Genomic DNA, 21,886 nt, shown 5'->3' with positions numbered 1-21,886 from the left:
AGATACCCACTGCCACAGCTGTCAGGTGACAGCTTTTTGTTGCGGTTGTCAGAGCAACACCCAAGAGCAAAAAGGCGAGCCAGGTCAGGCGCAGTGGCAAACACCTGCAATCCCAGCAGTTTGGGAGGCTGAGGCAGGAGGATTGCTCAAGGCCAAGAGTTCAAGACCAGCTTGGCCAACAAAGTCAGATCCCTGTCTCTACAAAAAATAAAAAATTAGCCAGGCATGGTGGTGCGTGCCTGCGGTCCCAGCTACTCAGGAGGCTGAGATGGGGGAATAGCTTGAGTCCAGGAGTTCAAGGCTGCAGTGAGCCATGGTCATGCCACCACACTCTAGCCTGAGTGATAGCGCGAGACCCTGTCTTTAAAAAATTAAAGGAAAAACGGTGAGCCAAGAGCATGTGGGAGGGGCATGAAAGGGAGGTGGGCAGAAGAAGCTGGTTGGATAGAGGAAGTGAAAGGAAGAGACACATTTGGACAGACAGCCGCGCTTCTGGATTGAGTAACCACGTGGAGAGTGGTTCTTCATCTACTCACATAGGCAGCACAAGGAAGAGAAGAGATTCCCAAAGATAAGGGATTTCATGGGGAAAATCCCTCATTGAATGGTCTGCGACCCTTGAGGGAAGATGTTCCAGAAGCTCTGGGGCTCTTCTCTCTGCGGCCAGCAAGGGGAGGGTCCGGCAGTCACCAGTGGGAGCCATCTCCTCCCATATCCCTCCTACCTGTCCCTACCTGTCCTGCTGGCGGGATAAAGAGTGGGATTTACCTCATGACAGCTGCCTTATGGCCCCGTGAAAAGGCGCTTTGGGCTGGGGTTGGGGGGAACACATCTCCAGGGATTGCAGGGTATGAGGGCGAGAACTCTCCTGGCCTGGGAGTCAGGGAAGTGGAGAGATCAGAGCAACACACGTGCTGGGAACAGATGGGGCTTCCTGGGCTTCAGTGCTAATTAACCAGCTCTGCAGCTCAGGACCTGGGCCTCATGATAGTAGTCTCAGGGCCCCTGGGGTGGAGGGTTGAGCACACAAGGCTACACACAGGCACAGGGAGAGGGACAATCCTGGGAACAGCCATCCCTCCATTCCCTAATCCAGAGACCACTGCCCTTCTTGGGCCAGAGAGCAGCGGCTTCTAACACAGATCTGGGCTTCTCACTCAGCAGGTGCCAGGGACCCAAGGAGACAAATGGAGGAAAAGGAGGGGATGGAAAAGATTGAGGAACCCCTGCCCCAAGGAGGCCTCTGCCACCACCCACTGGCCCCAGGCCAACTGGAGCCCAGATGCTAAGTGTGAAACTCCCAGAGGTTGAGATTTGGAGAGTCTCCTCCCTGCCTTTCATCTTGTGTCCCCTCTCTTGTCCTTCCCTCACTTGCAAGAACAGAACTCATTTGATGTGTTTTCATTACCAAACCAGAGCAATGAGTGCAGAGTAGGGGAGGAAATTGAAGGGAAATAATTCTACCTGTTTCACTGGAGTTGCAGGCGGTGATAAAGGCATCTTCTTTAGTTAATGAGTTAATTTGTGATAAACCTTAGATACCTAAAATGGGTTATATATTATATAGCCTAAATTGATTCCTAATCAATACGTGAAATGTAATCACAATCAAGTTACCTTTTTAAATTGTGGGCAAGAGAAAGAAATACCTCTCAGACACACAACAACCTGTACGTACCTCTGCCATAAAGTGTATCAGGCTGTATTTATATTTATGTTTGTATCGAGGCCGATTTTTCTGATTCTCTCCCAGTTTGGGGTGTTTTATCTCTGACTCCCCAGTGCATAGCACAGTCCTGGCTTGTAGTAGGAATTAGCAAATATTTGTTGAATACATAAACCCTCTTTTCAAAATACAGGCCCAGAGCACGGAAACAGAATAGCTAATGTACACTCTTTTGTTGAGTGAGGCAAGCACAGCCCAGGTAGCAAGTCAATAGTGACTAAATAATCCAGGAATTAGCTCCAGTCCACAAGCCAGGATCCAAAATAAATGTCCTTTGTTCTATATTGTTATTGTTTTTTAAAAGTCCTTTTCTTTTATCTTCTAAGATACTTATGGATAAAATAAAGTCTGGATTTGCTTCAAAATACCTTAGTGGACTGGGATTATAGATGAGACAAGACCGGCTGTGTGGGAATAATTGTTGGAGTTGGCTAGTGGGGACATAGAAATTCATAAAACTATACTGTGTACTTTTGAAGTTAATTTTCAAAAATATGCTTGAAATTGTCCATTACAAAAATGCTTTTATTACTCCATGCTAGGAAAAATGTAATTGAAACTAAGTGGTAGAAATGTTAGAAAAACATAAGCAAACAATTCACAAGGTTGGTGCCATATCCCTTTAGGACACATATCCTCACCGAAGCTCCCATGGGTCTAGTTGGAGAGGTTTGATGCTCACAGAGCCTGTGTCCAAGAACTGTCTTTACCGTTATCTTGTGGTTCTGCAAATATACACTCAAAGCTGCCAAAAATGAGTGATCGTAAATTACCCCACTAATTCAATGACTCTTCTTCAATAGAAATTGATTACAAAGAAAAAAGCTAGTCAACAATCCTAACAGTATTTCAGTGGTTCTTGGGAACATTTTGCAGACTGTAAGGGAAGACATTAACAAGAAATTTCTAGTAAAATTCCATTACTTCAAGTAGTCTTGCACAAAACGTGAGGCAGAGGGGGTAAATGTATATGCCCTTATTTTTGATGATGCTGTTTTTGTGTTAAAAAAAAAAAAAAAAAACATCTTCCAGCCAGGTGCGGTGGCTCATGCCTATAATCCCAGCACTTTGGGATGCCAAGGCAGGCGGATCATGAGGTTAGGGGATTGAGACCATCTTGGCTAACACAGTGAAACCCCATCTCTACTAAAATACAAAAAATTAGCCGGGCGTGATGGCGCACACCTGTAGTCCCAGCTACTCCAGAGGCTGAGGCAGGGGAATCACTTGAAACCGGGAGGCAGAAGTTGCATTGAGCTGAGATCATGCTACTGCATTCCAGCCTGGCGACAGAGCAAGGCTTCATCTAAAAAAAAAAAAAAAAAAAAAAAGCATTGTCCATGTTTGGGTTTGTAGGATGCTTTCAGTTTTGGCCACTTGTTAAGGTTTTTATTCTGTCTTTCCTGTGCCATTTGGAAATTCAGTTGTAAAAGCAATTTAAAGTACCTAGAAATTTAAACCTCGATTCTAATTTCAAAAGACAACTAAGTCTCTAAATATTTACCAAGTAATAGTCAAATAAATGCCATTTCATCTGAACAGTAAAATAAACCAGCATGCTTGAACATTTTAATGGACTTCCAAATGCTATCGGAAAGATCAAGCCATCCTGTCAGAGATCATTCATGGATTTTCAGGAAACGCACTGCAATGTCACATAACCCATCTTTAGCCTGGCCTTAGAGCAAGCAAGTAAAACCATTCTGCAAATGCTGAGGCTGTATTTCCAGAGGCATTCCAAAATGACCTTGGAAATGCAGTGCAATGAGTATAATATGTTTGGAGTGAGAGAGGCTGAAATTAAGGCAAAAATAGCATATTAGTATTTTTTTAAATCACTGAAACAGAAGTGATTTAAGAAGACAGAGCTCAACTCTAAAGGATGGACCTAAAATTAAAAGTAGCTTAAAAATACATATGTATTTTTAAAATACACATTAAAAAATACATATGTCTAGGCTGGGCGAGGTGGCTCACACCTGTAATCCCAGCACTTTGGGAGGTGGAGGTGGGAGTATCGCTTGAGCCTAGGAATTCAAGACCAACCTGGGCAACATGACAAGACCCCATCTCTTCCAAAAATAATACAAAAATTAGCCAGGCATGGTGGTGTGCACCTGTAGTCCCAGCTACTCAGGAGGCTAAGGTGGGAGGATCACTTAAGCCCAGGAGGCAGAGGCTTCAGTGAGCTGAAATCATGCCACTACACCCCAGCCTGGGCAACAGAGCCAGAACCTACCTCAAGGTTATATATATATATGTGTGTGTATGTGTATGTGTGCGTGTATATGTATATGTATGGATATACTCATATACATATATGGGAGCAGCCATTTTTCTGGGGAAAGGTAGGAAAAGTCACACAAAATAATATCCTTATTTTGCCAATTATAATAACTATTTATTGAGTACAAATATGAGTTATCTCACGTGATCCTCATCTCTGCTCTCCCAGATAATTACTGTCGGATTTCCACTTTAAGGTGATAGAAACTGATGCCTGGGAAGGTCACGTGATATAACCAAGGTCATCCATCCATCGAGAAATCCCTCCCCATCTCCCAATTTCCAGCCATCTACTGTACTGAAAGCTTATGAATATAAATAGTGGTTTACCCAGCATTCATTCCGAAAGGATCTCTATCTAGTCATATATTTGAGAATGTTTTTCATCTTCCACCCTTTTCTAAAAATAGTTTCTCCATCTCCTAAACAAGCACTCAAAATGAATGACCCCTGAGGGAGATCTCCATGGACAAACCAAACATTAACCTTACGGAAAGCAGCAGATTATCTCCATATCTTGGCAATTGTGAGTTATACTGCAATGAATATGAGTGCAGATATCTCTTTGAGGCACTGATTTCATTTCCTTTGGGCATATATACCAGAAGAGAGACTGCTGGACCATGCGGTAGTTCTTTCTTTAATTTTTTGAGGAACGTCCATACTGTTTTCCATAAATTACAATGGAATATCATTCAGCCTTCAAAAAGGAGATCCTGCCATTTGTGACAGCCTGGATGAACCTGGAGGACCTGATGCTAAATGATATAAGCCAGACACTGAAAGAAAAATTGCATGATATTACTTATATATGGAATCCAAAACAGTCAAATACATAGAAGCAGAATAGAATGGTGATTTCCAGGACTCGGGGGAAATGGGGAGATGTTGGTCGAAGAGTACAGACTTGCAGGTATAAGATGAACAAATTCTGGAGACCTGACGTACAGCGTGGTGACTATAGTTAACAATAATGTGTTATATACCTGAAATTGCTAAGAGAGATCTTAAATGTTCTCACCAGATGCACAAAAAGTAACCATATGAGTGATGGATATGCTAATTAGCTTGATTGTGGTAATTATTTCATGATGTATACATATATCAAAACATCATGTTGTACATCTTAAATATATACAATTTTTTTTTTTTTTTTTTTTTTTTTTTTTGAGACGGAGTCTCGCTCTGTCGCCCGGGCTGGAGTGCAGTGGCCGGATCTCAGCTCACTGCAAGCTCCGCCTCCCGGGTTTACGCCATTCTCCTGCCTCAGCCTCCTGTGTAGCTGGGACTACAGGCCCCCGCCACCTCGCCCGGCTAGTTTTTTGTATTTTTTAGTAGAGACGGGGTTTCACCGTGTTAGCCAGGATGGTCTTGATCTCCTGACCTTGTGATCCGCCCGTCTCGGCCTCCCAAAGTGCTGGGATTACAGGCTTGAGCCACGGCGCCCAGCCATATATACAATTTTTATTTGTCAATTATACCTCAGTAAAGCTGGAAGGGGAAAAAAAGTAGGTGATTTTTCAGTAGGATTAGAGCCAGGGCTCTCAGTGAGAAGTTCTGCCAAAGGCTGGAATGGACAGGACTTTTTGGTAAAAATGAAAAGCAATAAACCCACCTGCGGACGACCAAGCAGGTCGTGACATTGCAGGACTAGCAGATGGTACCTAAAATGTCACTGTAGCCTTTCCCACCTCACTGATTGGCAGCTGTGGCTCAGGCTAAAACCTTGGAGGCATCTTTAACTCCACTCTCTCTCCCTTTCACCTCACATCCAATCTGTCGGCAAATCCTAAACTTCTAAATATATCCAGAATATGACTGCTTCTCACACCTCCACTGCCAGCACCTCCAGCAGGTCCCCCATCGCGTGCTGCCTGGATTCTCACAGTCACCTCGCTCTGTCTCCCAGCACTACACAGTTTCTTCTTTGCACAGCAGTCAGAACAGCTCCTTAAAAACCCAAGTCAGATCAAGTCAGCTCCCTGCTCTGAATCCCGAACCCTCCAGGGGCTCCTCTATAGCATTCAGAGTCAAAGTCAAAGTCTACAGTGCTTTGAGGCCCTACACCATCTACCCCTGTCCATCCCTCTGGGACCTTCAGCTCAACTGCCCCTCCAGCTGCTCCATTCCACGCACGCCAGCCACCCTCCCCATTCTGTGTTCCTCAAATATGCAGGGCCTTTGCATTCTGTCCTCTCCCTGCAACATGAATCCTCAGATATCCTCCTGACTCGCTCCCTCAGCTCCCCCATGTCTTTTCTCAGACATCACCTTTGGACATGGTTTGGATCTGTGTCCCTGCCCAAATCTTATGTCAATTTGTAATTCCCAGTGTTGGGAAGGTGGGGCCTGGTGGGAGGTGATTAGATCATGGGGGTGGATTTCCCCACTTGGTACTATGTTGATGGTGAGTGAGTTCTTGTGAGATCTGGTTGTTTAAAAGTGTATAGTCCCTCCCTCCCTCTCTCTTCCTCCTGCTCCAGCTGTAAGATGTGCCTGCTTCCCCTTGGCTTTCCACCATGATTGTAAGTTTCCTGAGGCCTCCCCAGAAACAGAAGTCGCTATGCTTCTTGCACAGCCTGTGGAACCGCAAGCCAATTAAACCTCTTTTCTTTATAAATTACCCAGTCTCAGGTGTTTCTTTATAGCAGTACAAGAATGGTCTAATACACCTTCTCAGTGAGATCTGACTCAACTTCCCGATTCAAAATTGTAACATCTTCTGCCCAGCACTCCCAGCCCCTACCCTGCAGCATTTTACCCCGTAACGCTTATCACTTCTTACCTTTAAATGTGTTCCTTTTCTTACCAAAGCCTAGCTTGTAAAATCCAAAGCCCTGTTTTCAACTAGACATCATCTGCCTCCTGATGCTGTGCAAATGCACATAGCACCAGCTAGGAAATACTCTTATCACAAAAAGTTGATCCTGAATTTAATCAAACTTCTCCAGCTAACTTCCACTCACTTGGAATAGAGGAACAAGAGCATGACACCATAAGGGGGCATGCAGACAAATGTAGAATGTGGGACATTCTCCAAGACAATCGACCAGGTCTCTGCAACAAACCAATGGAAGGGGGATTAAAAGAGAAAATAATGGAGACTGTGGTAGATTTAATAAAACTTACAAGATGTAACAACAAGATGTCATGGGGAGAACTTGCTCGAATCTTGATTTGTGCCAACCAACAATAAAGAGATACTTTGGAGTTAAGTAAATTTTATTATGGACTGAATATTACATCTACTATGTTACCAAAGAAGTAGTGTGCATTTTGAGAGACATAATAACTGTATTGTGGTTACATAAGAAAATAGTAACCATTTTTAGAGCTATTAATATGTACCAAAGTGTGTAGAGATTTAATGACAAGATTTTGGGGATTTACTTTAAGTTACTTCACATACTGAAAAGGGATAAATGGGCCAGGTATGGTGGCTCACACCTATAACCCTGGTACTTTGGGATGCCAAAGCAGAAAAAACAAACAAACAAACAAAAAGCCTGGCATGGTTGCACATGTCTGTAGTTTCAACTACTCAGGGGGAAAAGAGGGAGAACCCTGAGGTGGAAGGATCACTGAGCCCAGAAAGGTTGAGGCTGCAGTGAGCCATGATCACACCACTGCATTCCAGGCTGGGCTACAGAGTTAGACCCTGTCTCAAAAACACAAACAAACAAGCAAACAAGAAAATAGAAAAATAAAACATATGACAAGATTTGTTTTTAAATCAGGTGTATTGAGGTCTACATACAATAAAGTTCACCCATTTAAAGTTTAATTAGTTTTGACAAATGCATACAGTTGTATGACCAAAACCACAGCCAAGATACAGAATATTTCCTTCACCCTACAAAGCTCCCTCATGTATGCTGAGATTTCTATAATTCTTGGATCTAGAAAATGAGTGTGTGAAGGTTCACTGTATTATTTTCTTACTATTGTGCATAACTTGGAGCAGACCTGGCAAATACGATCTGGAATTTTTCTGGGGGCGTGTGATAACTGTAGGACCACTAGTGTGCATGACAAATGGACGGACGGATAATGGATTCTGAAACTTGGAAGAGAAGTGTCTCAGGGAGAGTTCCCAGAAGCCACTCTGAGACAAGGATTCATGTATAAGTGATTTATTAAGGACATTATGACGAGATCCAGCATGAAACACATAGGATGGCCTAGAAAATATGTTGCTGGCCGGGTGCGGTGGCTCATGCCTGTAATCCTAGCACTTTGGGAGGCCAAGGCAGGCGGATCACAAGGTCAGGAGGTGGAGACCATCCTGGCTAACGTGGTGAAACCCCATCTCCACTAAAAATACAAAAAAAAAAAAAAAAAAAAAAAAGCCAGGTATGATGGCATGTGCCTGTAGTGCCAGCTACTCAGGAAGGTGAGGCAGGAGAATTGCTTGAACCCAGGAGGCAGAGGTTGCAGTGAGCCGAGATTGTGCCACTGCACTCCAGCCTGGGCAACAGAGCGAGGCTCTGTCTCTCTCTCTCTCTCTCTCTCTCTCTCTCTCTCTCTCTCTCTCTATATATATATATATATATATATATATATATATATGCCAAAATAGGCTGGGCGCAGTGGCTCACACCTGTAATCCCAGCGCTTAGGGAGGCCAAGGTAGGAGGATCACCTGAGGTCAGGAGTTCATGACCAGCCTGGCCAACATGGTGAAACCTCGTCTCTACTAAAAATAGAAAAATTAGCCAGGCACGATGGCAGGTGCCTGTAATCCCAGCTACTCAGGATGCTGAAGCAGGAGAATCGCTTGAACCTGGGAGGTAGAGGTTGTAGTGAGCCAAGACTATGCCACTACACTCCAGCCTGGGTGGTAGAGCAAGACTCTGTCTCAAAAAAAAAGGAAAGAAAATATTTTGCTAAAATAGCTGAATCTATTCCAACCTCTAGAACTTCCTTTTCCTGGAAAAATGGAGGATAGAGGAGAGGAAGGCCAGAAAGTAACTTGATCCATCCACCTGCTCACCCCAGAAATCAGGGGACATCTGAACCTCTCCTACTCTCAAAGACCACCAACAGCCATCCAGTCAGAACCAATTCCTGTCAATTCCCTCCCAAAATAAATCTCCCACCCACCCATCTATGCTCATCCTCCTACCAACCCAAGAGAGGATCTCCTTTCACCTGCATATGTCAACAGCATTCCAATTGGTCTTCCTTTCTTGCCCCAACCCCACCCATCCTGCACAGAGCAGTCGGAATTAAAAGGAAAATCAGATCATGTCACTCATTTGCTGAAAGCACTTCTGTAAAATAGTTTTGCAGTTCCTCAAACAATTAAACATAGAGTTGCCAGCAATTCTACTCCTAGGAATATATTCAAGAGAAATGAGAACATAGGTCCACACCGAATCACCTCTCAAAGCCCATACCTCCCAATTCTTACATTGGGGATTAAATATCAACATGAATTTTGGAGGGGACAAAAACATCCAAACCGTAACAGGACATAAACTTGATTTCTCATTGATAGGACAGATGCAACTAAATAGCTCAACAGTGTTGATTTAAAATGCTTATTATGATAGAGGAAAATGGCGGATAGGAAGCAAGACTAACTTGCAACTCCCACTCGAATGGACAGAGCAGTGCGTGAAGACCCACATTGTCAACTTTTACTCCAAGAACTAGCACAGGATCATACCAGGAAAATCAAAAGAAACCACAGACCCTTTGAAGGAGGTGAATTGCTGCTGCAGGCTCTGTGTGAACTGTGAGTCGATTTGCTTTCTCAGCTGGGAGGCCTGTAACCTGGGGCAAGTTCTCAGCCCTGCTCACTGGATGCCTGGAAATACACCCAGTGCTGTTGGGGGTGCATGGTGGGAATGAGACCGGCCCTTCAGGCTGTGGGCTGTGTAGGAGTTGATTGATACCTGTGGCTTACAGCTTTCCCCCACTTCCCTTGTGACCTGTGTGACACAGGAGAGGCAGCCAAAATCCCCCCAGAAACATAACTCCATTGACCCGAAAACCACACCCCCACCCCCTACAGCAGTCACAGCAAGCCTTGCCCAAGGAAAGTCTGAGCTCAGACATGCCTAACCCTGCCCACACCTGATGGTCTTTCTTTACCTGCCCTGGTAGCTAAAGACAAAGGACATAATCCCTTGGGAGCTCTACGACCCCCACCTACCACCTGACCCTAAAGTAAGCTTGTATCCTCACTATACAACTGCAGCTGATGAGCTCTTGAAAGCACACCTCCTGACTGGAGGCCAATCAACACAAAACCAGTGTAACCCTCAGAGTCCACTCTCCCTGCTACCTTCAGCAGAGCAGGTGCTGGTATCCATGGCTGAGAAACCTGAAGATGAGTCACATCACAGGACTCTTTGCAGACATGTCCCAGTACCAGCCCAGAGCCTAGTAGCTCCACAGTGTGGCTAGATCCAGAAGACAAATAATAATCACTGCATTTTGGCTCTCAGGAAGCCCCATTCCCAGGGAAGGGGGAGAGCACCACATCAAGGGAGCAACCCATGGGACTAAAGAATCTGAACAACAGCCCCTTGAGTCCCAGATCTTCCCTCCGACATAGTCTACCCAAATGAGAAGGAACCAGAAAAAAATATACTGTCAATATGACAAAACAAGGTTTTTTAACACCCCCAAAAGATCACATTAGCTCACCAGCAATGCATCCAAACCAGGACAAAATCTCTGAATTGCCAGAAAAGAATTCAGAAGGTCACCTATTAAGCCAATCAAGAAGGCACCAGAAAAAGGTGAAGTCCGACTTAAAGGAATTCTTTTAAAAAATGATACAAGATACAAATGAAAAAATCTCCAGTGAAATAGAAAGCACAAATAAAAAACAATCACAACTTCTGGAAATGAAGGACACACTTAGAGAAATGCAAAATGCACTGGAACATCTCAGCAATAGAATCAAACAAGTAGAAGAAAGAACATCAGAGCTCAAAGACAAGGCTTTCGAATTAACCCAATCTGACAAAAAAAAAAAAAAAAAAAAAAAGGCTTTTAAAAAAATGAGCAAAGCCTCCAACAAGTTCAGGATTATATTAAACAACCAAACCTAAGAATAACTGGTGTTCCTGAGGAAGAAGAGAAATCTAAAAGTTTGGAAAACATATTTGAGGGAATACTCAAGGAAAGCTGCACAAGCCTTGCTAGAGATCTAGACATCCAAATACAATAAACTCAAAGAACCCCTGGGAAATTCATTGCAAGAAGATCATTGCCTAGACACATAGTCATCAGACTATCTAAAGTCAAGACAAAGGAGAGAATCTTAAGAACTGTGAGCAACCATCAACTTAAAGTGAATTGTCTGTTATAAATGAGGTCACTCTGGACTTGCCCTAAAGATCTTTACTCCTGTACGTCTGTCTTCCATAGGACAAATGATAAGTACTACATACCTCATCTCTTGGGTTATTATTGTAGTCTTGCATTCATGATTATGAATTTAAAAATAAGTATTAATTATGGAAATAGTACTAAAGGCTTGCCGCACATGAAACATTATTTAAATTGATTTGAAGTCCCTTTATAAAGAGTGCTATATGGTTTAGATAAAGGAAACATATAACTATTGAGTTACAGGGGATTTTATTAATTATAAAATGCAATCAATTTAAATTACGTAGGTTTAAGACTAGTCCCTTGGATAAGCCCCAAGCGAATTTGTCTTCAGATTATTAAAATTAGTGCTGCAAAATCGGGTGGGCAGTTCACAGCCTTTCTGAACTGACTGAACTAGAGCTTGCAGTGAAGTGTTCTGCTGAGACTGAGCACCTTACAGATATTTTTCTCCAGAAGACAGTACTGGGTAATAAAATCATCACAATTAGGGAATGGTTAGTGTTCTCTACTGTGACAAATGCAAACTGCTGAAATTCACTTTATTGAGAAAAATACTGTAGAAAAACCCAAACTGAGACTCTAAGTTTTGTTTAACAATGTGCTTCTGGTATGCAACAAACTACTGTGTCACTGTCCAGGTAGGAAACAATTCTTTCCACTGGGTTTTCAGCGTAAATGGGAACTGATTTAGAAGGCGAAAGAAAAGATCAGTTGGGTTGAGTGTTCCTGTGCTTATATTCAGTCTGTGCACACATGTTCTCATGCATGTCTAACCTGATTTACCTCTTACCTGTAACCTACCTTATCATGTGGCTTTTAATTGGCAGTCACTCAGCCATTTCTAAGCAGGTATAGTACTACCTTTCAGAACTCACATTGGCAAGTATAAAAAGATGAGTTAAGGCGAAGTGAGGACAAAATCACATTCTGCATACTAACCTATTTCTTTTTCTCTCCCTTTAAGGTGCTAAACCTGCACCTCATGTCCACTCGGTAACAAGTGTTAGGACGTAGAGCACAGCCTCACTCAGCTCTGAAAGGTAATACAGCCTGTGAGGAAGTGAGCCAGCAGTGGCCTTTGCAATTGTGGATCTTGAGCTCTGCTCTCAGCAGATTTCAGGTGTAACCATTTGTTAACTGTGCTGAAGGTGTGTCCTTAAGAAGAAAGTGTTCACATTAAAAAAGCTGCTGCTGAGTAAAAAAAAAAAAAAAAAAGAACTGTGAGCAAAAGCATCAGGAAACCAGAAAAGGAAAACCTACCAGATTAACAGCAGATTTCTCAGTAGAAACCCTACAAGCTAGAAGGGATTGAGGTCCTATCTTTGGCCTCCGTTAACAAAAACAGTTAGCCAAGAATTTTGTATCCAGTGAAACTAAGCTTCATAAATGAAGGAAAATAGTCTTTCTCAGACAAACAAATGCTGAGAGAATTTGCCACTACCAAGCCAGCAATATAAGAACTGCTAAAAGGAGCTCTAAATCTTGAAATAAATCCTTGAAATACACCAAAATAGAATCTCCTTAAAAGATAAATCTCACAATACCTATAAAAGAACAACACAATGAGAAAAAAAAAAAAAAAGGTATTCAGGCAACAAATAGCATGATGAATAGAATAGTACCTCACATCTGAATACTAACGTTGAATGAAAATGGCCTAAATGCTCCACTTAAAAGATACAGAATGGCAGAATGGATAAGAATTCACCAACCAAGTATCTGCTGTCTTCAAGAAACTCACTAGACACAGAAGGAATCACATAAATTTAAGGTAAAGGGGTGGGAAAAGATACGCCATGCAAATGGACACCAAAAGCGAGCAAGAGTAGCTATTCTTATATCAGACAAAATAAACTTTAAAGCAACAACAGTTTTAAAAGACAAAGAGGGCCATTGTATATAATGATAAAAGGAGTAGCCCAACAGGAAAATATTACAATCCTAAATATATATGCATCTAACACTGGAGCTCCCAAATTTATAAAACAATTACTACTAGACCTAAGAAATGAGATAGATGGCAACACAATAATAGTGGGGGACTTGAGTACTCCACTGACAACACTAGACAGGCCATCAAGACAGAAAGTTAGCAAAGAAACAATGGACTTAAACTATACCCTAGAACAAATGGACTTAACAGATATTTACAGAACATTCTACCCGACAACTGCGGCATGTACATTCTATTCATCACTACATGGAACATTCTCCAAGACAGCCCATATGATAGGCCACAAAACAAGTCTCAACAATTTTAAGAAAATTGAAACTATAGCAAGTACTCTCTCAGGTCACAGTGGAATAAAATTGAAAATGAACTCCAAAAGTAACCCTCAAAACCAGCAAATACATAGAAATTAAATAACCTGCTCCTGAATGATCTTTGGGTCAACAATGAAATTAAGCTGGACATTTAAAAATTATTTGAACTGGACAAGAAGTGACACAACCTATCCAAACTTCTGGGATACAGCAAAGGCAGTGCTAAGAGGAAAGTTCATAGCATTAAATGCCTACATCACAAAGTCTGAAAGAGCACAAATAGACAATCTAAGGTCACGCCTCAAGGAGCTAGAGAAACAAGAACAAACCAAACCCAAACCCAGCAGAAGAAAAGAAATAACCAAGATCAAAGCAGAATTAAATGAAATTGAAACAACACAAAACAATACAAAAGATAAATGAAACAAAAAGCTGGTTCTTTGAAAAGATAAATAAAATTGATAGACCATTAGCAATTTTAACCAAGAAAGAAGAGAGACAATCCAAATAAGCTCAATTAGAAATGAAATGGGAGATGTTGCAATCAATACCATAGAAATACAAAGGATCATTCAAGGCTACTATGAACACCTTTACACTCATAAACTAGAAAACTTAGAGGGGATGGATAAATTCATGGAAATATACAATACTTCTTGATTAAAGCAGGAAGAAATTGAAACTCTGAACAGACCAATAACAAACAGCCAGATTGAAGTGGTAATATTAAAATTACCAATAAAAAGAAAACAGGACCAGACGGATTCACAGCTGAATTCTATCCGACATTCAAAGAAGAATTGGCAATAATCCTTTTGACACTATACCAAAAGATAGAGAAAGAGGTAATCCTCCCTAAATCATTCTAAGAAGCCTGTATCATCCTAATCCCAAAACCAGGAAAGGACATAACAAAAAAGGAAAACTACAGACCAATATCCCTGATGAACATAGTTGCAAAAATCCTCAAGAAAATACTAGCTAAATGAATCCGACAGCATATCAAAAAGATAATATACCATGATCAAGTGGGTTTCATAGTATGGATGCCGGGATGGTTTAATATCTGCACTTGTTGCTTGACTGCCATTCTGTAAACCCCCAGACTATTAGATGAGAGGCCGTATAGGGAGAGGACCTAGGGGACAAGTGGCCGTTTTGGGCCTGTCAGACCCAGTTGAGCTCCCAGCTGAGTACAGCCACATACAGGATTCTAGTTGACATCACTTGGAAGCCGAAGAGCCTCGCTGAGCCCTATCTGACCCCCTGGACAACAGAACCCAGAGAAAAAAATAACATTGTTGTTTTACACTATTAATACTAAGTTTTGGGGTGGTATGTTATGCAGAAATACATAACACATAATTGCTCTGTTGGAGCTAACAGGAAACAGAGTCCACCACAGGACTCTAGCTCTAGAGGACATTCAAAATGCCGTCCAGCCAGGCCTGTCCATCTTAGGAGTGACCATGGAGAGGAACAGTATAGTCAGAAGGTCCCTGGTCCCTGTTGAAAAGGCTTCTCCCCAAAGAAGACCATGAGCTAGATGGCCCCTGCTCTGGACTGAATGTCTGTGTCCCCTACAAAATGCATATGTTGAAATCCTAGCCCCCAATGTGATGCTATTAGGAGGTGGGGCCTTTGGAAGGTGATTAGGTGATGATGGGGGAGCCCTCAGGAATGGGATTAGTGCCCTTGAAAAGGGGACTCCAGAGAGTCTCTCGCCCTCTTTCCACCATGAGAAGACAAGTGTGCAACTCAGAAGAGGGCCTCGCCAGCCCCCAACCATGCTGGCACCCTGATCTCAGGTTTCTACCATCTGGAACTGTGAGAAATATGTTTCTGTTGTTTATAAGCTACCTGGTCTATGGTACTCTGTTATACAGCCCCAACAAAGACAGCCCCTGTAAGAATTCCGGTGTGTGACCCTGGGGAAGGATTGAGCAGGACCAGGAGCCATGGGGGCTGGTACGTACATATGAATGAGTGAAGAGGGCAGAATATCTGCAAAGTAATCACATAGGAATGAGCATTCTTCACATCCCAAGGGAACTGTGTCTTTCTTGTTTTTGTTGAGACAGGCAACCTTCCCTGGGTGTTTTACTCTCGCTTTTGCTAGACCCATAAGTAAAAGAGAAATTATTTCTACCAGAAGACATAATTTGCAATTGTGAAAATACGGAACCAGCCCAAATGCCCATCAATCAATGAGTGGATAAAGAAAATGTGATATATATACACACACACACATATGTATAAATGTATATATATACCATACATATATATTCCATGGTGTATGCACACACACACACACCGTGGAATACTACTCAGCCATAAAGAGGAACAACCTCTTGGCATTCACAGCAACCTGGATGGAATTGGAGACTATTATTCTAAGTGAAGTAACTCAGGAACGGAAAACTAAACATTGTATGTGCTCACTCATAAGCGGGAGCTAAGCTATGAGGACGCAAAGGCATAAGAATGATACAGTGGACTCTGGGGACTCAGGGAAATGACAGGAGGGGAGTGAGAGAGAAAAGACTACACATTGGGTACAGTATACACTGCTTGGGTAATGGGTGCGCCAAAATCTCAGAAATTTAAAAAAAAATGATAATAAGCGAAAGTTTTGAATTTAAAAAAAAATTTAAAGAAAAGAGAAAAAAGAAGATAACCTTGCAAGGGCAACTACAAATGACAAGTGACACTTGGCTTCAGGCTCAGGGAGGCAATGGCAGTGGCAGTCTAGTGGGTGCGGTGCGCTGCCCACCTCCCCTGGCAGGACGGGGACAGCCTTCCCTCCGCTGCTGGGAGTGTGGGTGCTGACAGCTCTCGCTGAGGACGGTCCCTGGGAATTGCCCTCCTCTGGAAATAGCCACCTTGCCCAACAGCATCCCCCTCCTGTGGGCAACCCACATCCAATGATGATTAATATGGCTCCTTCCTTGAGGCAGGGCAACTTCAAAAGACCATCCTAGCTCCTGTGGGATGGGCTAAACCGTTGGTTGTGACAGATCCACTGCACTACAATTCAGCTTCTCTATCCAATCCTTCTTTCTTCATTCACATTACCTGTGTTGATCCTGAGACCAGTCCCCAAAAAACTCCTAACCGTAAATCCCCATCTCACAGCCAGCTTCTCGGGGAGCCCCATCCAGGGCAGGTGAGGCTGAGGCTTACCAGGAGTGGGCGACTGCTGCTCTAGCCGTTGTCCCCTGCTGTAACTGAGCTAGATCTTGCAATGTTTCAAAAGAAGTTACAAATCTCTAATTATATGTGAAATCTTGTTTTGTTTTGTTTTGAGACAGGGTCTTGCTCTGTCATCCAGGCTTAAGTGCAGTGGCACCATCATAGCTCACTGCAGGCTCGACCTCCCCAGCTTAAGCAATCCTCCCACCTCAGCCTCCCAGGTAGCTGGGATCACAGGCGCATACCACCAAACCTGACTAATTTTTTATTTTGGAGAGATGAGGTCTCCCTATGTTGCCTAGGCTGGTCTTGAACTCCTGGGCTCAAGCAAACCTTCCACCTTGGCCTCCCAAAGTGATGAGATTATAGGCATGAGCCACTGCACCCAATCAAAATCTTGGAATCTTTAAATGTCAGTTTGTTTCTTGGCTATCTCTTTTACAGTCTGTGACGTCAGCCTCCTTCACCAAAGATCATAAGGCTTCATCAGGAAATATATCCAGTCTCTTGAAACCAGTAAAGTGGATCTGTGTACTCCTGCATTCCACCTTATCCCTTCAGATCCTCTGATGATTGGCCAAATATGAAAAGAGATCGTAACAGCACTGACCTTTATGCAGGCCAGCAATCTTATTTCACATCCATTGCCTATTTTGATGACGCCTTTACACTGTGTCATTCGGGTCACAGGTTAATAATCTACTTTGTACTCACTGGAAGTGATCACAGTGGAGTCTCAGGTGGGTCACAAGGTGAGACACAAGGACATCATCTCCTGCGTGGTGGAGATGCCCAAGTTTCTCAGCCTCTCACTCTCCCGCCCACTAGCCTTGTCCTCAAGCGTTGGAACAGAGTCACTTGCCATGTCGATCTAGATCAATGAAACTTTAGAGCATGAGTTTTAAATTTTAACTTATTTCTGAAACTGTTGATGCAGAATCAATGCACACAACTGTGCAAACCAGGGTTGAGTGGCCCAGTTCTCCCCTAGTCCCCTACTCTCCCCTGTGTGCGGTGACCTATAGATGTCCCTAACACTGAACGGATAGAGTCTGGAAACCCACCATTAGAGGTCGTCTGGCTGTAGGTCCACATGCATCGTTAGCCACTCTCCATTTCTCACATGGCTTCAATCAAGCAGAGATTTCATCTCCGTCTGCTCCTGCCAAGCTATCAATCCAAAAGGCCAATGGGACACGTGTTTGTTGCTCCCCTCTGGTAAAAAGAAATGCCTGTTGCTTTTGTGCTTCCATGACAGGAAGGCAGCCAGTTGGTCTTGCCCATTCATAGCCAAGGTTAAGTTGCCTGACTGGCTGGAGGGCACCACGTCTGTGTCTCAGGTCAGCTAGCACTTTTCACTGCACTGCTGGCATTAATTTGGCATCTTCTCCTGACCACAGCATGACTGTGAAGCCAGCAACATTCTCCTTATAGGTCACAGAAAAATAAACACTACCGTACTATCTGTCCTTTTCATCAGATTCTGCTAGGATTTCCCTGGAATGTAGTTGGCACTCGATAAATATCTGTGGAATGAACAGATGGGTATCAGTAAAGGCAGTTTCTGGATGATATTCCAATGTAATTATTTGGATGCTCAGAGTTTAAATGTGAGCTTCTGCCTTTACCAAATTATTCCACTTCTCCCCTCAAGTAGGTCCAATGTCCAATATTGTGGTTGTCCTGAATTTAGTGACAAGGCTACCAAAGGCCCTGCATGACCTGCCCCCAACACACCTCTTCAGCCTCATATCTCTGTCTCCCTCCTCCTCTACCCACAGTGCCCCAGTCAGACACAGCTCACTCAGTCCTGTAATGGAGCAGGCTCAGGGACTTTGCACATCCTGCTCTCTCAGCTGGAACATTCTTCCACCACCACCACCACTGGCCTAATTCATTCAAACTCACTCTTCAAGCCCCAGAGTTGATGTCACTTCCCTGGGACATCTTCCCAATCTCCTGACTCCTATGGGTTAGGTGCACTTCCTGTGCTCCCGACATTTTCTTATTTCGGTTCTCATCACCCTGCATGGCACCGGCCTTGCTGCCTGTGGTACCTCTCACCAGGCTGTCAACATCACACAGAGAAATGTGTCTGCTGTTGCATCCTCAGGCCCTGACAAATGGGAAATGCTCTCTACACATTTGAGTTTTTGTTGGTTGGATGAATGAATGCATCAGCCATGAGAGCTCTATTCTTGCGCCCTCCAGGAGATGGGTAAGGTAGGATTTGGAAAACAGATTTTGGAATCAGACAGACGTGAGTGGGCAGCCTGACCCCACCCTTACTTCTTCATATAAGACAATAGAGTAATCCCAGCACTTTGGAAGGCCAAGGTGGGTAGATCTCTTGAGGCCAGGAGTTCGAGACCAGCTTGGCCAACATGGAGAAACCCCATCTCTACTAAAAATAAAAATAGAAAAGAATTAGCCAGGCATGGTAGCACGCACCTGTAGTCTCAGCTATTCGGGTGGCTGAGGCATGAGAATCACTTGAACCCAGGAAGCGGAGGTTGCAGTGAGCCAAGATCATGCCACTGCACTCCAGCCAGGGTGACAGAGTGAGACTAGTCTCAAAAAAAAAAAGGTAATAGAAACCACTTCAGACTCCAGATATCTGAAACCTAAGAGGAATTTATTTTTTAAGTATTAGTCAGCTCACAGAAGCTCTGAGAAAGGAGAGGAACTGAGTGTACCACTGTACTGGTTCTAAAACATAGGCAAAACTTCTTAGACAGTCCCCTCATTGAAGGAGGAGTCTAATCGCCACATCTCCTTGAATATGGGCTGACCTTAGTGACTCTTAAGGAATAGCACGTGGCGGTGGAGATGCTCTATCATTTCCAGGTGATACAGCTTCTGCCTGACTCTCTTTCTCTCTTTTTCTCTCTCCTCTCTGTGTCTGTGTATCTTTCTGTCTCTCTGTCTCCCTCTCTCTGCATGTGTCTCTCTGTCTGTCTCTTATCTCTCTGTCTCTCTCTGTCTCTCTCTCTCTCTCTCTCTCTCTCTCTCTCCTTCCCTCTCTCAATGTTCTGTCTTGGTACCTTGCCTCCATGTTGTGAGGAAGCCAGGCAGCCCCATGGGAAAACCATATCAAGGTGTCTGGCCATGGCCCCAGCTAAGGTCGCAGCCAAGAACCAGCATCAACTGCCAGTCACATGAGCAAGCAGGCCTCAGATGATCCTAGCCCCCACTCACCTTTAAGCCACTCACCCAATGCTGAGTGGAGCAGAAATTATTGTCCCTGCCAAACCCTGTGCAAATTGCAGTTTCAAAAGCAAAATGAATGTTGCCCCTGGTCTAAGCCAGTAAGTTTTGGGGTGGTTGCTTACACAGTAATAGATAACCAGAACAGCAATTCTGCAGCCATGAGCACCACCCAAATTGTGCAACAGGAGCTCAGCAGCCAGGGTCCCAGGGCTGCTCTGAGGCCCTCACAGTTCATCCCATGGTTGCCGGACCCCACAGTCAGTGCTAGAACTTCTGCTGCATTGCCACTGCTGTGGCCATGATGAGAGGAACAAAGGGTGACCAGGTGATCTCAGAGTACAAGTGCTGGCTGCAAGCAGGGGCTCAGAGAAGGGCACAGGTCTGCTACTGACCAGCTGTGTGAGCTTGGGCAAGCGTCCTAACCACTCTGGGACTCAACTACTTCTCTCTGAAGTGGGATCAGTAGGGGTACCGTATGTGTGGAGTGGTTGTGAGAATTAAACAAATTAATAGATACGGATGATGAGAACAGTGCTGGGCTAATGAGTATGCATTATTCTCTACCTCAGGCCCCCATCACTTTCTCTTTATTACATGCTTTCCTTCTAGCAGCTGTCATCACTACATGACCTTATCACATGTATTGATGTGCTCTCTTGTTTGTGGTCTGCTCTCCTTCCTGTTGGGTTGTAAGCTCGATGCAGGAAGGAAGTGTGTTGTGCTGTCACTGAATCTTCAGCAACTAGAAGAGTAGGTGCTGATATGTCAGGCTAGATGTGTCAAGCACGTATCATACACTCAGTGAATGCTTGCTCAGCAAATGAATGAAGTGGCCGATAATATCACCAGAGAGCTAAGATAGGACCTCAAATAACACTAATATGAAATAGACACCATAAGGCTTGTGAGAGAGGTGCACAAAGCTAACGGGCTTCAAGGAAAGGGAAAAAAATAAAACCAATGGGGAATTCTAGGAAAGGCTTTGGAGAAGGGATGCCACAGGGGTTGGGCCTCAAAGGAGAGAGAGGACTTCAAGAGAAGAAGATGTAACAGAAGATGGGACTGAGAGAGAATTAGTAAGAGCCAAGACCAAAGTGGGGAAGGACAAGGCACGCTTAGGGAAGGGCCAGTGGTGCCCTTGGGCTGGTCTACAGCAATTGAGGTTACACAGACTGGCTGAGACCATTGTCACAGCCTTCCAGTGTGTCCCCCAAAGGGTAAAATATTCTCCAGGTCCCAGGTGGATTCAGTGCAAGCACCTCCTGTTCAGCTCCACCTGGGCCTGACTCTTCCCGTGCTGGGTGAGCCAAGAATGATCCATGGAGCCAGGGTCATGGCTGAAAAGATTGTCCTTTTGTAAGAACACAGGTACAGAGGTTGGGCTTTCAATTTTGAATTCTGAAGAAGAGAAGACGTCCCACCTTCAGCAGGCCACCCTGACAACGTCTAGCACCGGGACAAACAAGTGTGTTTCCAAGAATGCCCAAAAGCGTGGTGCACCAAAGAGTCCAAGTTCTACTTGACTCATCAAAGGGAACATCCTTCTCAAAAGAACATGTGGGAGACAGCAGAGGGGCAACTAGTGTGTGTGTTTTCTCCTATGTCTGGGCGGGGGGAAACCAAATCTGTCACTTTCTGCATATATTCACATTAAAAAAGGATTCAAAGCTGTCTATTGAGAAGACAGTGCCAGTACCAACTTCTGTGACAGGGAGCTGATATTCTGCAGTTCACAGGGTAGAAAGAACACCATTTTCGTCACATGTTTAATATTCAACAAGCAGTGAAAGTTAGAATAATTACCTGTGAACGACTATGTATGTTTCTTTCATCTAATTAGGTAATCTGCCCAGG

The sequence above is a fragment of the Macaca thibetana genome, chromosome 3 (assembly GCF_024542745.1).
Source record: "Macaca thibetana thibetana isolate TM-01 chromosome 3, ASM2454274v1, whole genome shotgun sequence".
NCBI classification, from domain to species: domain Eukaryota; kingdom Metazoa; phylum Chordata; class Mammalia; order Primates; family Cercopithecidae; genus Macaca; species Macaca thibetana.
The sequence above is the reverse complement of the archived record's forward strand: the minus strand, read 5'-3'. Positions refer to the sequence as shown.